Raw genomic sequence first — 22,819 nt, 5'->3', positions numbered from 1 at the left:
GAGGAGCTTTGGTATAGGATAGATATTGGGTATCCTAGTGGCATTATAAGGCAAGGGAGCTTACGTAGACAGAGTATCGCCCCAGAAGGGTGTCTTTAGGCCTTGAAGTATCTGTGGTAGCTGAATTGGATTAAATATAACTGGTGGGAATGAGGGCTAGGAGGAGAAGACCATTAAGATTGTACTGCAGCTGGGGTGCGTTGGTTGTCAGCCGGTCCGAGAGGTTGGAAAGTGATGGTAGGTATAAAGAAGTCTGAGGTGCAGTCTACGGAGGTCTGCTGCCTGGGAAGAAGTTGAGACAGCACAGTGGTTCTGTCCCGCGGCTCGGCTGATTGGCTGGCTACTGACTACCGGCCCAGAGGAGGCCGAGTTAGAGAGTGTCGGTCTCCGGGGGATGGGGGTGAAGCTTCGCAGTCGGCGTTATGAGTGACTGGAGGTAGGTGAGATGAATGAAGTCTCACCCCAGCAGGTCTCTGGCGCCGACTGCGCAGGCCTCGCACATTGAATCACCAAGTTGCGGGTGAGTAGCCTACCTCAGATGGTAAAATGGTTTAATAGTCTAAAAGAGGGTAATGCAAATTTAAAACAATGCTATGTTTATTCCCATAAAGAAATACAATCTCATTCTTTCAGTTTCCACTATTTGATTTAGTTAGCCCACCATTAGGACAGGTAATGTCAGGTACAGGCCATTTAGTGTGAAGAATTAGCGGTGTTAATTCTTCAAGAGAGGAATGATAATGATCTGGATTTAAATAGTTAAATAAGGATTAAAATAATTAAATGATTAAATTAATGAAACAGTTTTGCCCAAGAGAAAGGAATGTATTTGTCTTTATTAGCAGGCAAAACAAACCATGGTAAGAGAAACAGAAGCTATTTTGTGTAGTGAACTGTATTTATTTATTTATTATTTATTTATAGATTTTTCTATACCGGCATTCGAGATTAGGAACCCCATCATGCCGGTTTACAAATAACAAGAGGGTGTGCACAAAAAACAGAACATAAACATGCATGCATGTTTGCAACGCAAACATAAACATGTATGCAACGCAAGGTCTACTTACTGAGATAACGACACCTGGTATTTTCTAGTATTTCCCAGTAACAGTAAGTTTCAGTAATTCTTCACTCCAAGAAGGGGGGGGGGGCATCTCAGAGAGAACACTGTCAGCGAAATTCTGTATATAAGACTGTAATGTGTAACTAAGAGAGAGAGAAGGCTTTGATACGTCACCATTAGACACTATAAGTCACTCCCAGGAAAACTTGTATCTTTTCCTGTATTCTTTTTCTGGCTTTTACTTTGCTTTTCTATAATAAATAGTATTATTGAGAAATACAAAGAACTGTGAGTGTTTTCTATAATAAGGTAGTAAATTAAGGTTTAAAGTGGTTAATTATTTACAAAGTGCCTGTCTTCTTTGGAATCTCTGTGAGTGTGGAGACCACAGATAGCGATTCCCTTTGAACTCTTGCAAAGGGAGTTAATGAATTGAAATCCCTGGTTATGCAGCCCAGGTAAATGAACAATGTACAAGTCCATAAGATGCTGATAGGAGGCAATGCAAGCATTGCACATAGCTCCCTGCAAACCTTTCCTCCCAAGAGTGTCCAGGGTCCAACTCCTTCCCAAGGGCACCAAAGAATGAGTCCTCTGCCTCTTGGCCCTCTGGAGAACAGAGATGGAAAAAAAAAAAACCTTACAAAAACAACCTAAAAACCTATCTAAGAAAACTTACTGGGAAATGGAACAATACTGTGAGCCCCTTAATGAAAGAATCCTGTGACCAAAAAAGCTGAAAACACAGGCCTAGGAACAGAACTGTAAGGAACCGAGATCAGGATGCTTCATGGAAAAGAAGAGACTAAAGGAGCTCTCATGTGGGATGCTGGGTATGCTCACTGAAGCAAAAAACAAGTTTTAGAAACTTTTATAAAAGAGCTCTGTGCCAGGCTCCATCAGATGATGTCACCCACTTATGAAGACTCTCATCCTGCTTATCCTCTGAGAAATCCTTGAATCCCACATTAACTGGGAATAATCCTTGATGGGTAACCTAGTAGCATCAGGAAAACCTCTTACAGTTCCTGATCTGCTTCACAGAAATCCTTGAATGAAAAATAAGCAAAAGAAAAGTTGAAAAACAAAGATGGATCTATCTCAATGGATTTCAACTAACCACATTATCTACTTCAACAGAAAGGATAAAGCTCAAAAAAGGTCCAAAAATCAAACTTAAGATACTAAGTGGGAACAAAACATGAAAAATGGAACTCCTCAAAAACAGATATAACTGAACTGCAATTAGCTCAGTGTCATGTAAATTCCTTCTCGTGTATACTCAACTTTTCTAGAAAACTGTCCAGATGTTCTTCTTATACATAATTCATGTAAAGTGACCCATATGTGCAAGTCGATGGAGTTTACTTGCCCTCAAAGACAAAGTTTTCAAAGACTGATTATCTAGTGTCTCTCTTATGATATGTTTGATTATAAGCAAGGGACTTTATACAGTCTTCAAAAAATAACAAGCAATTGCTTTATTATATTTTATATTTTTAATATATCTGTAATTTCTCAGATTGTTTTAGCACTTTTACATGTTTGTTTTATAAATGATTCTCTTATAAACCACTTTGAACTATGACTAGGTGGTATAGAAATGTTTAAAATGTTTTTCACACAAAAAAATATACATCTTACCTGCCAGCGAGATTTCCAAAGTACAAAACTACCCATTTCAAAAACAGCATTAAATAGTAATACTGGTGTAAATACATGAATAAGTAAAATAGGACTAATGTTTCCCATGCTTCCTGTATAATGCTTAATCTGAAAATAAGAGAAAATGAAATACAGTTAAAATTATAAAGATGTGTATTAATATTTTAAATATACATTTGCAAATTTCTACAATTCTTTTATTCAAGTTTATAAAAACAGTACCATGTCAAATATGCAATTTATGGTTTTATGTTGCTTTTTTAATAACAGTTTACTAATAGGCAATAGTAAACAATTACAGTCTTGCTATTATACTGATGCAATACTTTATTAACTCTCATTTATCTTGCTCTAATTCTTCTCCCCAGTTATATAAACCTTGTTGTAATGTAACTTTATGACCTCTTTGCACTTGTTAATGTTTCGTTTCTGCGTTTCACACCCCCCTTGTTATATGTAAACCAGCATGATGTGATTTCTAATCACGAATGCCGGTATAGAAAAACTCTAAATAAATAAATAATATATCAACATTTTGTTTTCTGTCTTCATATATTTTGACTGGATTTAATATTTTCTATTAAAAATTGCTTGGATAAATTATTTTAAAGCAGTATATTATATTCAATAAAAGCAAGTTTGCTTATCGGAAATGGTGTTTTCCGTAGATAGGATGAAATAGCTATGCTATTTGGGGTACGTCACTGACGGCGCACTTAAGTGGGAACTTTCTCCAAGATTCAAAGTCTTTGTGTGCTGCGCCTGCACTCACTTCCCGCACACAGCATATCATCATTCTGTTCAGTTACTAAAAAAGCTAGAAGGCATCAGCCTTAGTATATAGAAGCAGAAAACACCATGCCCAGGGAGAAGGGTGGGAAGCATGGCTAATTCTTCCTGCTATCTATAGAAAACACTGTTTACAGTAAGCAAACTTGCTATTTTCCATCGATAAGCAGGATGAATTAGCTCTGCTATTTGAGGCCTGGATTCACCATTCTATTGCAGAATGGTGAATCCAGAGAAAATGAGGGGCAGGCCTGCGAAAGCCAGCAGCCTTCGCACCACTGCAGTATTTTCGCTGCCAGCTTTCGCACCCAATAGCGCCACTGCCAGAGTTTCGCACCCAATAAGAAAATTATTCCTTACCTGCTAATTTTCGTTCCTGTAGTACCATGGATCATTCCAGACGGTGAGTTATGTCCCCTGTCCAGCAGATGGAGTCAGAACCAAAAACTCCCAGGGAAGGAGCTATATAGGCACGCCTCCCTCGCCTCAATCCTCAGTAACTGGACTAGCAAAGCCAAGACGAAAAGAGACAGAACCAGAGGGATCAATTAATCTCAAAATATAGAGAAAATAACAGTTGAAAAACGACAGCAACTAACTTGTACTCAAAAAACAGTAACTGAGAACTTGCAAACAGTACTGTGTACAATGACACAGCTCGCAATAACTAGAGATACAGAGTGAAAATATTGTGAAGACAGGAAAGCAGGGATGGCCAACAAAGAACCCCCAAGTAAGGGAGGGGTCTGGAATGATCCATGGTACTATAGGAACGAAAATTAGCAGGTAAGGAATAATTTTCTTTTCCCTGTACGTACCAGGATCATTCCAGACGGTGGGATGTACCAAAGCTTCCCCATCATGGGTGGGTCCCGGACAGCCCTGCCCGTATGACCCTGTCTGACCGTGAGACGGCGCGTGGACGTCTAGACGATAATGTCTTGCGAAAGTGTGGAGCGACTTCCATGTGGCCGCCCAACAGATTTCCTGAGAAGAAACTGCAGAACTTTCCGCCCACGACGTCGCCTGAGCGCGGAGAGAATGTGCCTTAACAGCTAAAGGTGGAGACTTACCAACTCCAACGTACGCAGCTATTATCGCTCCCTTCAGCCAGCGAGCGATTGATTGTTTGGATGCCATGTAACCCTTCCTGGGCCCTGACCAAAGTACAAACAAATGGTCGGAGAGTCGAAAATCAATGGTGACCTCCAAATAATGTATCAAGGAACGTCGAACATCCAGCCGACGGAGGTCAAACAAATCAGAGGATACAAATGACGGAAGCTCTATAGATTGGTTGAGATGGAAAGCCGAGACCACCTTCGGCAGAAAAGACGGAACTGTCCGCAGGGAAACTCCCCCTGGCGTGAAACGAAGGTATGGCTCCCGACATGATAGAGCTTGAAGTTCAGAGATTCGACGTGCTGAGCTGATTGCCACCAGGAAGATGGTCTTAAGGGTGACATCCTTGAGTGTGGCTGAACTCAGAGGCTCAAAAGGCGGTGCAGATAGAGCCCGGAGTACCAAATTGAGATTCCAAGAAGGACAAGGTGGTCTAATTGGAGGCTTCAAGTGTTTTACCCCCTTTAGAAAACGTAGGATATCCGGATGTGAGGCCAGGAGCCCGCTGTCGTTACTAAGTAGGAATCCCAACGCCGCCACCTGCACACGAAGAGAATTATAGGCAAGGCCCAAATCCAGACCAGCCTGTAGGAAGGAAAGCACATGCGTCACCGAGGCCTGCGTTGGTAGAATCAATTTTGACTCGCACCATTCCTCAAAAACCTTCCATACTCTGACATAAGTAACCGACGTGGATGTCTTCCTAGCTTTCAGGAGCGTCGAGATGACAGATTCTGGATATCCGCGCCGTCTCAATTGACGCCTCTCAAAAGCCAAGCCGCAAGACAGAAGCGATCTGCTTCCTTGAAAAATATTGGTCCTTGGCGAAGAAGACGTGGCAGATGACTGAGCCGAAGAGGGCCCTCCACTGCCAGATTGAGGAGATCTGCAAACCATGGTCGACGAGGCCACTCTGGTGCAACTAGAATCACCGGACCGTGATGCATCTCTATCCGTCGGATAACCTTGCCCACTAGAGGCCACGGAGGAAAGACATACAGGAGACAGTGTCGAGGCCAGGAAAGAACCAGCGTGTCGACTCCTTCCGCGCTCTCGCCTGCGGCTGAAGAACCGGGCGGCCTTTGTATTTGTCGCGGTTGCCATAAGATCCACATGCGGTCTCCCCCAACGCTGTACTATCCTTCGCATTGCGTCCACCAGGTGTTGTCGACTGAGAAAATCTGCCTGAACGTTGTCCACGCCCGCTATGTGCGAAGCCGCTAGACGCTGTAAATGTAGCTCCGCCCATGTCATCAACTCGTCGGTTTCCAACGAAACCAGATGGCTCCTGGTGCCCCCCTGGCGATTGATGTACGCCACTGTGGTTGCATTGTCCGAAAGAATCCGAACCGCTCGACTGCGCACCAGTGGGTAGTGTTGCGATTCCGGGTCGGCCCCGGAATCGCCACCCACCTGCTCGCGGGTTGGCGCGGGTCTCGCGCTCCCCAGGCCTCCAGGGATGCCGGCGGCCGCAGGCCCGGCGTCTCCCCAGCTCGCCCGGGCCCACAGCTCGCCCGGGCCCACAGCTGATTCTGCAACGCTCCAGCGGTGTTCCAAAACTTAATGAACGAGGTGCTACGTGACCTCTTGTACACATCAGTCATTGTTTACCTTGACGATGTGTTGATTTACTCCCGGAACCTCGAGGAACATCGGCAGCATGTACGACAGGTTTTGCTAAAGCTCAGGGAAAACCAACTGTATGCGAAATTGGAGAAATGCCAGTTTGAGGAAGAATCTCTGCCCTTTCTGGGATACATTGTATCCTCTACCGGCTTCCGCATGGATCCTGAGAAGGTTGCTGCCATCCGGAACTGGCCCCAGCCAGTGGGAGTGAAGGCTATCCAACGGTTCTTAGGCTTCGCCAACTTCTACCGCCACTTTATTCCGCACTACTCCTCCCTGGTGGCGCCATTAACGGCCCTCACGCGCAAGGGCGCCGATGCACGAAATTGGTCTTCAACCGCTGTCCAGGCCTTCCAGGATCTTGCCTCCGACACCCGGATCCCCTACGTCCGTTCGTTGTGGAAGTGGATGCCTCCAACGTGGCCGTGGGAGCCGTCCTGTCCCAAGTCTCCAAAGACGGGAAGACCCGGCCATGCTCCTACTTCTCCCGAAAGTTTTCGCCTGCTGAGAAAAACTACGGCATAGGAGACAAGGAGATACTGGCCATTAAGCTGGCCTTCGAAGCTTGGCGTCAATGGCTAGAGGGGGCCCAACATCCCATCGTGGTTTACACGGACCACAAGAACCTTGAATACTTGTCCCATGCACAGAGGCTCAATCCGCGGCAAGCACGCTGGTCCCTCTTCTTCAGTAGGTTCGATTTTGTTCTCCGATATCGGCCAGCAGCCAAGAATACTAGGGCAGATGCCCTCTCACGTGTCTCTGAGAATGAGGACGGCCCCAACCCTCCTCAATACATTCTGGATCCGGCCAAGGTCCAAATGGCAGCCACCGAACTAGCACCGGCAGGGAGAACGGTGGTTCCTGTGCGTGCCCGAAGGAGGGTCCTAGCATGGGCACACGATTCTTTGACGGCGGGGCACCCCGGGGTAGCCCGGACTCTCCAGCTTCTGACTGAGTTCTATTGGTGGCCGAGAGTAAAGGAGGATGTCCGCCTTTACGTCCAGTCCTGTCCCACATGTGCGCAGCAAAAACCTCTGCCGGGTCGCCCCTGGGGACTCCTTCAGCCACTCCTTGTACCCGCGGAGCCGTGGACCCACATCTCCACAGACTTCATCGTCGAGTTGCCCCCGTCAGAAGGGAAAACGGTGGTCTGGGTCACGGTTGACCGCTTTTCTAAGATGGCTCATTTTGTGCCACTAGCCAAACTACCCACGGCTCCTGAGTTGTCAGAACTCTTCGTCCATCATGTCTTCCACCTACACGGTTTGCCTCAGCATATCACCTCAGACCGTGGGCCCCAGTTCACGGCCAAGTACTGGCGGGCGCTCTGCAAGAAGTTTGGGATTCAGGTAGACCTGACCATGGCGTTCCACCCCCAGGGCAATGGCCAAGTGGAACGCACGAACCGAACCCTGAAAATGTTTCTCCGCGCTTTTGTAGGGGAGCAGCAGGACAACTGGGTGGCTCTCCTCCCCTGGGCCGAGTTCTCTTACAACCGATATCGACACTCCGCCACGCAACAGTCTCCCTTCAAGATGGTTTATGGCTAAAAGACAGGAAACAGAGAGTAGGATTAAATGGGCAATTTTCTCAGTGGAAGGGAGTGGACAGTGGAGTGCCTCAGGGATCTGTATTGGGACCCTTACTGTTCAATATATTTATAAATGATCTGGAAAGAAATACGACGAGTGAGATAATCAAATTTGCAGATGACACAAAATTGTTCAGAGTAGTTAAATCACAAGCAGATTGTGATAAATTGCAGGAAGACCTTGTGAGACTGGAAAATTGGGCATCCAAATGGCAGATGAAATTTAATGTGGATAAGTGCAAGGTGATGCATATAGGGAAAAATAACCCATGCTATAATTACACGATGTTGGGTTCCATATTAGGTGCTACAACCCAAGAAAGAGATCTAGGTGTCATAGTGGATAACACATTGAAATCGTCGGTTCAGTGTGCTGCGGCAGTCAAAAAAGCAAACAGAATGTTGGGAATTATTAGAAAAGGAATGATGAATAAAACGGAAAATGTCATAATGCCTCTGTATCGCTCCATGGTGAGACCGCACCTTGAATACTGTGTACAATTCTGGTCGCCGCATCTCAAAAAAGATTTAATTGCGATGGAGAAGGTACAGAGAAGGGCTACCAAAATGATAAGGGGAATGGAACAACTCCCCTATGAGGAAAGACTAAAGAGGTTAGGACTTTTCAGCTTGGAGAAGAGACGACTGAGGGGGGATATGATAGAGGTGTTTAAAATCATGAGAGGTCTTAGAACGGGTAGATGTGAATCGGTTATTTACTCTTTCGGATAGTAGAAAGACTAGGGGACACTCCAAGAAGTTAGCATGGGGCACATTTAAAACTAATCGGAGAAAGTTCTTTTTTACTCAACGCACAATTAAACTCTGGAATTTGTTGCCAGAGAATGTGGTTCGTGCAGTAAGTATAGCTGTGTTTAAAAAAGGATTGGATAAGTTCTTGGAGGAGAAGTCCATTACCTGCTATTAAGTTCACTTAGAGAATAGCCACTGCCATTAGCAATGGTTACATGGAATAGACTTAGTTTTTGGGTACTTGCCAGGTTCTTGTGGCCTGGATTGGCCACTGTTGGAGACAGGATGCTGGGCTTGATGGACCCTTGGTCTGACCCAGTATGGCATTTTCTTATGTTTCTTATGTTCTTATGTCCCCAAGCCACCACTACCGTTATCTGTCTCCATCTCCTCGCCAGCGGCGCAACTGACGGCCAGCCAGATTCAGCAGCTTTGGCACTCCACGCAAGAGAAGCTCCGCCACACCGCCGCACGCTTCAAGGCTTACGCGGACAAGTCTCGGCGACCCGCTCCGGTATTTCTGCCCGGTTCCAGGGTGTGGCTCTCTACCAAGAACATCCAGCTCAGGATTCCCTCCATGAGACTAGCTCCTCGCTACATCGGGCCCTTCCGGGTAGCCGAACGGGTTGGCGCGGTTTCCTACCGCTTACGTCTTCCATCTACCCTTCGGATACACGACGTCTTCCACGTTTCTCTCCTCAAGCCAGTGGTCCTCTCTCGTTTTCGACCTCTGCCTCCGGAGCCTTCTGAGATTGCTTCTGATCCTGGGACCACGTACACGGTGAAAGAGGTCTTGGACGTTCGGTTCCGTCGTCATCGCTGGGAGTATCTTCTCTCCTGGGAAGGATACGGTCCTGAAGAGAACTCGTGGGAGCCCTCTGCCCATATTCTGGATAAGGATCTCCTTCGCCAATTTCATTTGGCACATCCGGATAAACCACGGCCCCCCGGGAGGGGGCGTAGGAGGGGGGTACTGTTGCGATTCCGGGTCGGCCCCGGAATCGCCACCCACCTGCTCGCGGGTTGGCGCGGGTCTCGCGCTCCCCAGGCCTCCAGGGACGCCGGCGGCCGCAGGCCCAGCGTCTCCCCAGCTCGCCCGGGCCCACAGCTGATTCTGCTCCCGCTTCCCTGCCTCGCCGGAGCAGCCGGCGCCTTGTGGCGCTAAGCCGCGCGCGTCTCACTCAATAATTTAAAGGGGCCAGCGCGGGAAACCTTGGGGACGCCCCCTGATGACATCAGACGCCTCCAGGGTACTTAAGCCCTGCAGCTGGACCAGAACGTCGCCTTGCAACGAGGTTCCCAGGTGTTCCCTGCCTCCAGTTGCTGTCTTCCTGTTCCGTCTGATCTCCTGTGTTTCCTGACCCTGGTCTGGCTTACGGCGATTCTCGGCTTCTGACTCTGGACCGGCTTACGACTACTCTTGGCTTCTGATCCTGGTACGGCTTTCGGTGTTCCCTCTGGCTCTGGACCTCGGACTGGCTTACGACGTCTCCTGGCTCTCGGACCCCGGTTTGGCTGACAACGATCCTTTTATCTTCTGATCCCGGACTGGCAAGCGACGATCCTCTGGTACACGACTCCGGCCTGGTGAACAACAACCTTGGACTCAGTCTGACTCCGCCCCCGCGGGCTCTCCTAAGTCCCAGCGGCCGGGCCCCTACGGGCTCCTCCTGGGGGGGCGCCGGCTTCCAGGGCGAATCTCCTAAGTCCCAGCGGCCGAACTCCTACGAGCTCCTCTCGGGGGAGGCTCGGCTTCCAGGGCGAAGACCACCTCACCACTGTACCAGCTCCACAGTTCCTTCTTTCCTTGCCACGGCCCTTGGTCGCATAGGGCCTTCCAGGATCGTCTTCCAGCCACCCACAGCTCCGTCCTTGCCGCCTTCCGATCGGGACCTCCGCTATCACCCTACTCAGTGGCTCACCATCTGGTTCCGATCGGTCCAAGGGTCCACGAATTCTACAGGTAGAACCCCTGCAGCGCTAGACAGACTGCCCTGGTCTCCAGCCGATTGATGGGCCAGGTGGATTGATCTACCGTCCATCGGCCTTGGAGAGACCTGTCTTGACAAACCGCTCCCCAGCCGGAGAGGCTGGCATCCGTGGTGACGACCACCCAATCTGGGTTCTGCAGAGACACTCCCTGAGCCAATCGTTGAGGGTCCAGCCACCACTGTAGGCTGCTCAAGACAACACCTGGAATGGGCAGCACTGCCTGAAAATCTCTCGACACCGGGTTCCATCGTGAAAGTAGGGATCTCTGGAGATGTCGGAGATGGGCGAAGGCCCCCGGTACCAAATCGATGGTTGAAGCCATGGTTCCCAGCACCTGAAGATAGTCCCATGCTGTGGGAGTGACGAGAGCCATAAAACTGGTTACTTGAGCGCGTAGAGCCCGAGCGCTGTCCGGATGCAGAAACACCTTGGCCCGGTTGGTGTCGAAGTGTGCTCCCAGAAAATCCAGCGATTGGGATGGTATCAGTTTGCTCTTTGAGAAATTGACGATCCAACCCAGAGACTGAAGAAGCTGTACCACTCTGTCGACTGCACGGTAGCCCTGCGCTCTTGACTTCGCTCGAATGAGCCAGTCGTCTAGATAAGGATGCACTAGGATACCCTCGCTGCGGAGTGCCGCCGCTACTACCACCATGATCTGGGTGAAGACTCGCGGAGCCGTCGCCAGGCCAAAGGGGAGAGCACGAAACTGAAAATGTTGTCCCAAAATCTTGAAGCGTAAGAAGCGCTGATGATGGGGATGGATCGGGATGTGAAGGTATGCTTCCGTAAGGTCTAAAGAGGCCAAAGATTCTCCCGGATGCACAGCTGCTAACACTGACCAGAGCGTTTCCATACGAAAACGAGGAACTCTGAGACACTTGTTGACCGTCTTGAGATCCAAGATAGGTCGAAAAGTGCCCTCCTTCTTGGGAACCACGAAGTAGACCGAATAATGTCCTCTTCCCAGTTCGGAGGCCGCTACCGGGACTATCGCCCCTAGCTGTAGCAGACGATCGAGAGTCTGCCGAACTGCTAATTGTTTGAGGCGGGAACCGCAAGGAGAAAACAGAAAACGGTTTTGGGGTTCGTGTACAAAATCTAATACGTAGCCTTGTCTTAAGATGTCCAGCACCCATTGATCCGACGTAATTTGGACCCACTCTTTGTAGAAGAGAGTAAGGCGACCCCCCCAGGTAGGGGATCTCCTCGAGGGTCCCTCTGGCATCATTGTGAAGCTTTTGAGGAGGCACCTGCCCCTTGAGTATCCTTACCGTGGCGGTGTCCACGAAAGGACCGGTTCCAGGTGTGTGATCGTGTAGAAGGCACCCGAGGTGCCTGCTGTGTGGTAGGACGCGACCTCCGTTGATTCCGGTACCTGTTCCTGGAGGAATAAAAGGATCTAGAATAACGTGGACGATCTTCTGGTAGCTTGTGCACCGCATTCTCATTAAGAGATTTGATGATCTGATCTAAATCTTCCCCAAACAGGCACCTACCCTTGAAAGGAAGGGAACTCAGGCGCGTCTTGGACGAAGCATCTGCCGCCCAGTTGCGTAGCCACAAAAGACGGCGAGCGGACACCGCTGCCACCATGGATCGAGAGAGAACCCTTAATAGATCATAAAAGGCATCAGCTCCATAGGCAACCACCGCTTCAAGTCTATCAGCCTGAATAGTCTCTGCCTGTGGCAAAGATTGGGATGTGAGAAGCTGTTGTACCCAACGCAGAGCTGCTCGCTGTGCTAGTGAACTGCAGATAGCAGCCCTCATCCCCAACGCTGAGACCTCGAAGATACGCTTGAGGTACACCTCAAGCTTGCGATCCTGAACATCCTTCAATGCCGTCCCACCCGTGACTGGGATGGTGGTATGTTTCGTGACCGCGGATACCGCCGAATCAACCACAGGAACTTTAAGAATCTCTAGGAAATCAGTAGGCAGAGGATATAACTTTTCCATGGCTCTTCCGACTCGAAGATTGGCCTCAGGAGTATCCCACTCCCTTGAAATCAATTGCAAGATGTTGTGATGCGTGGGAAAAGCTTTCGCTAGGGGTCGTAAGCCCGCTAGCAGAGGATCCCCTTTCTTAATCTTCGGATCCTGAGCCACAGGATCCGGAGGAGGGTCGATGTCCATTTCCTGCAGGATATGGGGGATGAGATCATCCAACTCCGCTTCTTGAAAGATGCGGAGGACCCTCGGGTCGTCACCCTCTACCTGGGCCGCCAGGGAGGGATCATCCGCATCTGGGTCCTGCCATGAATCCCCCGACGATTGCTGCAGCGGCGTAGGGACCTCGGGAGGGGCCCGAGCAGACCCCGCACCCCCTGTGGGCAAAGAAGCCCTCCCTAAGGGAGGGTCCACCGTCGAAAGCTGGGTCAAGCAAGACAGTTTGGGAGGAGGGGGACCCCAATTTTCAAGATTCGGATCCCTGCTCTGTAAAAATGCCTTGTGCATTAAAACGACAAATTCTGGCGAAAAAACAGGCGGTGCTGATGAAGGGCTCCCCGAGGTGTCATCCCCTTGCCTGCCCTGGTCCGTTGCGCTCCAAAACCCCATAGCGTGAGAGGAAACCTGGAGCGGAGCGTTGACGTCCTCCTCAGAGAGAGCTGCCTCAGAATCAGCTGACAAAATGGCCGCCGTTCCCACGCTGAGGGGAAACGGGGCATGACGCTTCCTGCCGGCGCGGTCCGACTCTCCTCCAAGCTGGCTACCAGGTAAGCTAAACTCCCCCTCAAAAGCTGAAGAAAAACCCTCCGAGGGCTGCTGAACCCCTTGCCGAGCTCCGGAGCCGTTAGGAGATCTCTGCATTGCGGCGAGAGGGAGGGGGAGGGGTGGCTGCGGAGCGCGGCAATAACTGAAGCGGCGAAGCAATAAAACTCTCCGGCATCCGGACCCCTCACCGTCCCCAAGAGACCGTCGGGGAAAGCGCCGTCCCGACGGTGAGCAGCTCCGGGGAATGGGCTTCGCAGAGCTGCGGGGCGGGACTCCAGTCACTCCCCGAAGGGTAGGAGGGGAAAAGTAAAAACTCCGGGGCTAGAGGGAGCAGTCGGCACTATCAACTTCCACCCCTCAGAAATTCCTGTTCCTACCAACAACTGTAAATAATAAAAACAACACTTACCACACTCTAGCCGGGCAAGGAAGAGGAAAACAAAAGAATAGAAAGAGAGAAAAATGAAGTGACAGGCAAAAAACACAGCCTGTCAGCAAGTTCCTGACTGGAAAACAGTGTCTCTCTTAGAACGGAGTGGTCCTGGCAGTAAACACTATAAGACCTATTCTAAAGAAAAAAAACCTTTCTTTCTTTTTTTTTTTTTTTTTTTAATTGATCCCTCAGAGAAAAATAAATTTAGAAAAGTGCTGGGGACCACCGTGTCCCCTGCTCACATCTGCTGGAGTCAGAACTATACTGAGGATTGAGGCGAGGGAGGCGTGCCTATATAGCTCCTCCCCTGGGAGTTTTTGGTTCTGACTCCATCTGTTGGACAGGGGACATAACCCACCATCTGGAATGATCCTGGTACGTACAGGGAAAGCGCCGCTGCCAGAGTTTTGAAGGCAAAAAAAAGAGTGACCATATTACAAGAACACTTGCTGAACTCCACTGGCTTCCAATTGAACAAAGAATACAATATAAAGCACTTTGTATAATCCATAAACTAATCCACGATGATAAAGCCGACTGGCTTAACACGTGCACGTACCACAAAGAAACCTGAGATCTGCAAATAAAGCTCTACTAACTGTCCCCTCTGTCAAATCAGCACATCTCACGCACGTAAGGGAAAGAGAACTGTCACTGGCTGGTCCTGTACTCTGGAATACCATGCCACTCGAAATAAGACTACAGACAAATCTAAAATTATTCAAAACTAATCTGAAAACCTGGCTTTTTAAACAAGCATTTTATAAAGATAAAGAAAAGGAGAAAAATAGTTGAGCGATAAGGATGCACCAAGCTAGAAGTTTTTAGTAACCTACATAAGCAAATTAATGTTATAATCAAACTGCCTAATTTGTTCCTAACAATCAGGTTTAACTTACACACCTAGTTTATTATTTTAAATTGTTACCGTACTATGATGGCACATGAGTAATTTGTAATCTGTAACACCCATATTTCTCTTTATCGTGCCCTTCTGTAAACCGTTGTGATGGTATTTAACTTAACGACGGTATAGAAAAAATTTTAAATAAATAAAATAAATAAACACTGTGAAAGGTGGTGCTATTGGGTGCGCTACTGGCGATGATAATGTTACTTACCTTATCGCCACCAGCGAAGACACCGTCGAGTCCGCCTCCTCGCCCCCGACTCCGCCCTCAGCATGCTATCGCACGCGATAAGCCTTTGAAAATGACCCCGAGAGTCCCAAGCATATAAAAAATAAACCAAAGTATGGCATAAAGGTGATGGTTTATATTTACTTACTATTCCATACCTACATTTTTTTTTTTTTACTCCTTAGTGGACATGGTTTTCTGGTCTAGCACACTGGATAAAAGCAAGTTTGCTTACCATAAACGGTGTTTCCGTAGATAGCAGGATGAATTAGCCATGCTGTCATGGGAACTGTCAATCAGGCCCGGGAGGTGGATCTTCAAAGTGATGTCAGAGATTTGCTCTGAGGCTGCGCAAGAGCTCCCGTGCTGGAATCGACTCTCCTCAGTCTGTGATTAAGCAAGTGTGGTCGTAAGGCGGAGTTGACTGTTCAGGGAGGTGGTTGGGTCAGCATGGCTAATTCATCCTGCTATCTACGGAAACACCGTTTACGGTAAGCAAACTTGCTTTTTCCTGTTGATAGCAGGGCTGAATTAGCCATGCTGTCATGGGAGTCCTAAGCTCCACATCACACTGAAGGAAATTTTATTAGTCTCCGATACCTTTGAAGTGTGATGAAACCATGAGTGACAGTCGACTTAGTTACTCTGTGGATAAGGTTTGTAGAAGAATTCTTCCCAGTTTAGCATCTTCAGAGGTCTGTTGATCCAGACAGTAATGGGAAGTGAAAGTATGAAGAGATGCCCACGTAGCAGCCTTGCAGATGTCCAGTGGCGCTACGTATCGAAGGTGAGCTAGGGAAGTTGCTACTGCACGTGTTTGATGAGCTGTGGGCTGAGAAGACAGCTTGCACTGTCGCTTTTCGTAACAGAATTGTATACACTGGGTTATCCAGCTAGAGATCGTACGCTTAGCTACTGGAAGGCCCGGAGCATTGGGATTGAAGGAGACAAAGAGCTGTGAAGGTCTGTTGTGCGAGTTGGTTCGTTGTTTATTGTACGCCAATGCTCTTTTACAGTCCAAGGTGTACAATAATTTCTCCCGTTCATTGCAATGAGGCTTTGGACAAAACATTGGGAGCTCAATGGACTGGTTGAGGTGGAATTGAGAGATACCTTTCGGCAAAAAAGTTGGATGAGTTCGTCGGTTACGCGTCGGGCCGACATAACCGCTGTTAAGAATACTACTTTCCAAGTGAGGTATTTAATATGTGCCGAATCCCTCGGCTCAAATGGTGATAACATTAATTGTTCTAGAACAAAATTGAGATTCCAGGGTACTGGAGGCTTAGAGACTGGTGGACGAAGATGAAGGAGACCTCGCATGAATCTAGAAACGGACAAGTGTAATGAAATCGGTTGACCGTCAAAGAGTCTATGGTAGGCAGCAGTGGCACTTAGGTGAACCCTGAATGAGGCAGTGGCAAAACCTGCGGTATACAAGGTGTGTAAATAGTCTAATAACTTGTCCTGAGCACAGGTGAGTGGGTCTAAATCCTTTGAGCCGCACCATGTCACATATCTCTGCCACTTGAATTGATAACTGCGTCTGGTGGATGGTTTCCAGGATTCTAACATTATGTCCTGGACTGTGATGGAGAAACCTTGTTCAGAGAAAAAGGCCTGTTCTTTTTCTCTGAACAAGCTGTTAGATGCAGGGAAGAGTGGAGCGGATGAAGCAGGGTTCCCTGCTCTTGTGACAGGAGGTCTTCGTGTTGCGGTAGCCGCAGCGGTGCGTCTGCTGATAGTTGCAGCAGATGTGTGTACCAGGGCTGTCGAGGCCATGCAGCTGCTACCAGAATTAGTTGAGCCTCATCCTGCATGTATTTTTGTAGAGTACGTGTGATGAGCGGAATTGGTGGAAACGCATACATCAGTTGTTCTATCCATGGTATGAGAAAAGCATCCTAGGCGTCCCTGCAGGGACTGGGCCATACGGAGCAAGATCGGCCGCCTTCCGGTTGAGTTCGGTGCAAAGAGGTCTATCGAGGTCTTCCCCACTTGTAGAAGAGGGTTTCTGCCAACTAGTGATGGAGGGACCATTAGTGTGAGTGAAATACTCGACTCAATTTGTCCGCTTGAATGTTGGCAATGCCAGGTAGATAAGATGCCTGTAAGTGAATGGAGTGACTGTTGGCCCAGCTGAAGATGGTGAGGGCCTCTTTGCATAGTATCCAAGAGCCTGATCTTCCTTGTTTGTTGATGTAGAACATGATGTAGAACACTACCCGGTGACCTTGGAAGTGAGCAACAAAGGTTCTGAGGGTGTATCATATCGCTCGTAGTTCCAGGAAATTGAATTGATAGGACTGCTCCTGTCTGGTCCATTGACCTTGAGCTTGCAAGTGGTTGAGATGCGCTCCCCATCCCTTGCGGGAGGCATCCGTGGTGAGTACTGCATTGTGCGAGAGCAGGAAAAATGGGGCGCCCTTGGTGAGTGTTGAGCGTTGTAGCCACCAGTCTAGTTCTTGGGCCATGCCCTTCGCCATGCGTAGTTTGTATGTCACCTGGTCAAGATGGTGAGACGGACAGTGAAATGCTAACCAAATTATGTTCTTATGTAACCCCATCACACCTCCCTCTCCCTTAGCAGATTCACTGGCTGGTATCAACCCCATTGATAAACCTATCCTCAGCTGAAGAACCAAAATTTCTGCCTCTCCTCTTCCCCACACACAGCCTCCCTTTGGCAAAAAAAAACTCTTGATGAAATTTAAATAAATCACTTGAATTTGCCAGACAAGGCTTATACATAAGGAGTCTTTGTATAAAGAAAATATATATAAACAGCTGGGATGATTCTGAAAATAGTCTCTTCAAACAATGCCTTGTTAAATACATTAACTGAGATCATTCATAGTGGTGACACTTGTGTTTAAAGGAACACAAGGTCTTGTTCTACCATCCTTTAATGCAGCCTTAAAATTGTATCAACCAGTAAGAGATTCAACTAGATGATTTTAGAGAATGTTCTTTCTGCATTCAAGGGCCAACTATTTGGAAATCTTTGCCAGATATTGTAAAGACCGTGCTCTCCTTATTCAAATTTAGGAAAGCTGTTAAAGCCTTCTTTTTTGAGCAAGCTCATCTTAGGGTGTCTGGATGAATTTTATCCTTTGGCAAAGTCGTATTTGGTGGTTTAGAAGAAATGGAGGAGAAAATAGAGATTGAGAGACAAAAATTAATGTGGATATTTGTTATGCTCCTGCCTGCAAGAAGCGTGGGCAGGCTCTTACCTTCTCACAGACAGCCAGTCGGGCTGCTGATGCTTTCTCCTTGAATCAGCTGGGGCCGTTCCCGCAGCTGCTGCCATGCGGTCGGCTCCTCTGCTCATGTTTCTGCCTTCCCCCGACGTACTGCTGCGATCCCGGGACCTTTCAGCCAGCAGGGAGGCTGTCCCTCCCAGTGCCTGCTATAGCCCGGGTCCTTGCCTGGCTGGGAAGCCGTCCCTGTCAGTGCCTGCAGCCTGCTACAGCTCTCTACTCTCCTGCAGTCAGCCCTTCTCCTGCTTCAGTCCTTACAGCTCTCTGTTCTCTCTGCCGGTGCCTGCAGCCAGCCTTACCTCTCTCTGCTTCTTCCTGCTTCTGTCCTTGCAGCTGGGAGCTGCTCCACTGACCTGCCTTCACCCAGCTCCAGCCCAGGGCTGCTCCACTGCTTCCTTGGCCTTCCACGTGGCTGAGGACGCCACCAGCTTCCAGCTCTTCTCTCCAGCTCCCTAGGGCGCGCGTCTCTCTGCTCCTCTTCTAGGGCCAGCCAGGTGTGGCCCCCTGCTGACCCCTCCCTGGGCGTTGTCCACCTCAGCCCTATTAAAGGTCTCAGCTTTCAGTGTGTCTTTGCCTTCGCAAGGAGTTGGTCACTCCTGAGATCCTTCACTCCAGGAAGTCGTCCGTGTTCCAGCACTTCTGCAAGGTCCTGTGTTTCTTGTTCCCTGTCGGAGCTCCTCGTCCAGTCCTGATGTCTGCCTGCTTGCCGTTCCAGTCCCAAGGTCTGTCTCTTCGTCCATTACTTGTATTCCAGTCCTGATGTTCCTGCTGTTCCAGATGTCCATGTTCCAGCCCTGAGGTGTGTCTCCTGTTCCTGTATCCGTGTTCCAGTCCTGATGTTACTGCTGTTCCAGATATCCTTGTTCCTGATCCTGATGCTTTAACCTGCCTTGTGCTGCCAGGAGTGCAGCGTATCCTTGCCTTGTGCTGCCAGGAGTGCAGCGAACCTGCTTCCTCTTTCCTGTGCTCTCCCGCTCTCTGCGTGATCCACGACCAGCCTTCCAGGGCTGAGTAGGGCGCGCATGAGGCAGGGTGGTCCGCGACTCAGTCCCGCGGGTGGTCTGAGTAGGGCGCCCTGAGGGACGGTGCCCATGTCTTCCTTCAGCCCTCGTTCCTGATTCCACCTCTGTGCATCCAGTCCTGAGTCCACGCCTGTGCCTGTCCACGTCTATGCATCCTACACCTCATTCCTGAGTCCACGTCTTTGCCTGAGTCCACGTCTAAGGATCCTGCATCTATGCCTGAGTCCACGTCTATGGATCCTGCACCTCGTCCTGAGTCCACGTCTATGCCTGAGTCTACGTCGTTCCTGAGTCTCGTCTGAATCCATGTTCCAGTCATCGCTGTCCTGGCCTCCATCCGGCCTGCCGCTTCGTGCCGTACCCTGCGGCAGGTCCGAAAGGGCTGGGAACGATCGGAGGACTGTTCACAAGACCAACATTGCGTTGTTGGGTCTTCCGAAGCGTGCAGGTCAGGAGGAGGGCCTGTCTTCCATGTCACTCCAGCCCTGCTCCCGTCCAGCCCATGCTTGGGCATGCCACGCCTCCCGCGGCACCTCTTCAGAGCCCTCTGGGGTCGAGCCGTGGCCCAAGGACACACATCACCCAGGAGTGGGATCGCTCTCCTAGCGCTCCATAACAGATATTTGCTACTTATTACTGAGATTGATTTTTAGATACATCTTTTTTTTTCTTTTATAATTTTATGTAGGATTGTTTTATATGATTATGTATTTTTTTCCCATTGTGAATCGCCTAGAAATGGTGATAGGCGGTCAAGAAATGTCTTAAATAAATAAATTTATTTGTTACCTGGATTACACGCCTATATGCTCATCCGGAGACTAGAATTCTGACCAATGGCTGTTGTGGAGCGCTAGGAGAGCGATCCCACTCCTGGGAGATGTGTGTGCCCTTGGGCCACGGCTCGCCGCCAGAGGGGTCTGGAGAGGTGCCGCGGGAGGCGTGGCATGCCCGAGCATGGGCTGGACGGAGGCAAGCTGGAGTGAAGACTGGCAGACAGGCCCTCCTCCGGACCTGCACGCTTCGGAAGACCCAACAACGCAATGTTGGTCTTGTGAACAGTCCTCCGACCGTTCCTAGCCCTTTCGGACCTGCCGCAGGGTACGGCACGAAGCAGCAGGCCAGATGGAGGCCAGGGCAGCGAAGACTGGAACATGGATTCAGACGAGACTCAGGAACGACGTAGACTCAGGCATAGACGTGGACTCAGGAATGAGGTGCAGGATGCATAGACGTGGACTCAGGCAAAGACGTGGACTCAGGAACGAGGTGCAGGATGCATAGACGTGGACAGGCACAGACGTGGACTCAGGAACGAGGTACTGGATGCACAGAGGTAGAGTCAGGAACAAGGGCTGAAGGAAGACTTGGGCACTGTCCCTCAGGGCACCCTACTCAGACCACCCGCGGGCCTGAGTCGCGGACCACCCTGCCTCTTGCGCGCCCTACTCAGCCCTGGAAGGCTGGTCGCGGACCACGCTGAGAGCGGGAGAGCACAGGAAAGAGGAAGCAGGTTTGCTGCACTCCTGGCAGCTCAAGGCAAGGATACGCTGCACTCCTGGCATCTCAAGGCAAGGATACGCTGCACTCCTGGCAGCTTCAAGGCAGGTTAAGCATCAGGATCAGGAACAAGGATTAAGACAGACCTCAGTGCTGGAACAAGGACATCTGGAACAGCAGGAACAACAGGACTGGAACACGGATACTGGAACAGGAGACACACCTCAGGGCTGGAACATGGACATCTGGAACAGCAGGAACATCAGGACTGGAACACAAGTACTGGACGAAGAGACAGACCTTGGGACTGGAACGGCAGGCAGGCAGACATCAGGACTGGACGAGGAGCTCCGACAGGTAACAAGAAACACAGGACCTTGCAGAAGTGCTGGAACACGGACAACTTCCTGGAGCGAAGGATCTCAGGAGTGACCAACTCCTTGCGAAGGCAAAGACAGACTGAAAGCTGAGCCCTTTAGTAGAGCTGAGGTGGACAACGCCCAGGGAGGGGTCAGCAGGGGGCCACACCTGGCTGGCCCTTGAAGAGGAGCAGAGAGGCGCGCGCTCGCGCCCTAGGAAGCTGGAGAGAAGAGCTGGAAGCTGGTGGCGTCCTCAGCCACGTGGAAGACCCAGGGAAGCAGTGGAGCAGCCCTGGGCTGGAGCTGGGTGAAGGCAGGTCAGTGGAGCAGCTCCCAGCTGCAAGGACTGAAGCAGGAAGAAGCAGAGAGAGGTAAGGCTGGCTGCAGACACCGGCAGAGAGAACAGAGAGCTGCAAGGACTGAAGCAGGAGAAGGGCTGACTGCAGGAACGGCTCCATGCCGTGAAGACAGCCCCAGGAGGAGAGGTAAGACTGCAGGCAGAGTAGAGAGCTGTAGCAGGCTGCAGGCACTGGCAGGGACGGCTTCCCAGCCAGGCAAGGACCCGGGCTGAAGCAGACACTGAGAGGGACAGCCTCCCTGCTGGCTGAAAGGTCCCGGGATCGCAGCACTACGTCGGGGGAAGGCAGAAACATGAGCAGAGGAGCCGACCGCATGGCAGCAGCTGCGGGAACGGCCCCAGCTGATTCAAGGAGAAAGCATCAGCAGCCCGACTGGCTGTCTGTGAGAAGGTAAGAGCCTGCCCACGCTTCTTGCGGGCAGGAGCATAACAATGGCAGCCTATCTAATCCCTTCTCGATCCTACAGGGAATTAGGCAGGGATGCTCTTTGTCACCTCTTCTATTTCTTCTTGCTATTGAGGCATTGACACAATTAATCCGACAGGACCCTGGGATAGGCGGCTTCAGGTTTGAAGGCTAAACTCAAACTATCACTCTATGTAGATGATGTTTTGCTTTTCTTAACAGATTTTAGGCACTCTGTTCCTAGACTGCTTGAGATCCTTATTGAATACGGTAAATCCTCTGGGTACAGAGTGAATAATCAAAAGTCTGAGTTATTTTTTGGACAACAAAGATCAGTGGATGCATCATGGGAATCCCTTGCACCTTTTTACCTGACCACAGATGGATTTTGTTCTCTGGGGATATTTATTCCTAGTAATATCATAGATATAGATAGATAGATAACCTGTAACAAAAACTGTCTTATTTGCCTGTACAAGAAAGTTACATATATAGAGATGTTGTATACAAATATGAACAAATGCACTTTAGAGAATGTTCTTTAAAGAAAAAACTTCTAGAAAGGGGAAAAAGCTAGATCATAATGTACCACCCACAGGAAGCAAGTAAACTTGTAGGAATGTCACACAAAGCGTGCCAACAGGCCTCAAGCAACTGTAATCAGCTCTGGCAAAAAAACCCTTGATCAAATTGAGTATATTAATGTAATTTAACAACCTCTGCATCGCCTGACTACTCCGTTGCCTTTCTCCAGCCCCGGACCTCTATTACCTACACTAGTTGCTGCCTCTGGGCTGACCTCGATCTACCCATCGATAAACACAGACGGAGGCCACCTAAGTCCAGCCAGCCCCGGCACCCAAAGGCTCAACCCGTGGGGAAGAAGGGTTGGTATTAGTGAAGCGCCAGCCGGCCTCCGTTCGTCAGCCCTCTCCGCCTGCCGACGGTGGGGACCCGTAGGAGGTTATCAAATTTGTGGATGATACAAAATTATTCAGAGTAGTTAAATCACAAGCA

General features: G+C 49.5%; 1 long non-coding RNA gene across 1 annotated transcript in view; it reads right to left on the bottom strand.

Annotated features, from left to right (window-relative positions):
- Window positions 1-2,572: 2,572 nt before the first annotated feature.
- Window positions 2,573-22,819, bottom strand: part of LOC115079480 — a 173,871-nt gene continuing 153,624 nt past the window's right edge. The window contains exon 3 of the long non-coding RNA XR_003853296.1: window positions 2,573-2,839. This is a non-coding gene — a long non-coding RNA (uncharacterized LOC115079480). The remainder of the gene's footprint in view (window positions 2,840-22,819) is intronic.

This window comes from Rhinatrema bivittatum, chromosome 17, assembly GCF_901001135.1.
Source record: "Rhinatrema bivittatum chromosome 17, aRhiBiv1.1, whole genome shotgun sequence".
Taxonomy (NCBI): Eukaryota; Metazoa; Chordata; class Amphibia; order Gymnophiona; family Rhinatrematidae; genus Rhinatrema; species Rhinatrema bivittatum.
The sequence above is the reverse complement of the archived record's forward strand: the minus strand, read 5'-3'. Positions and strand labels throughout refer to the sequence as shown.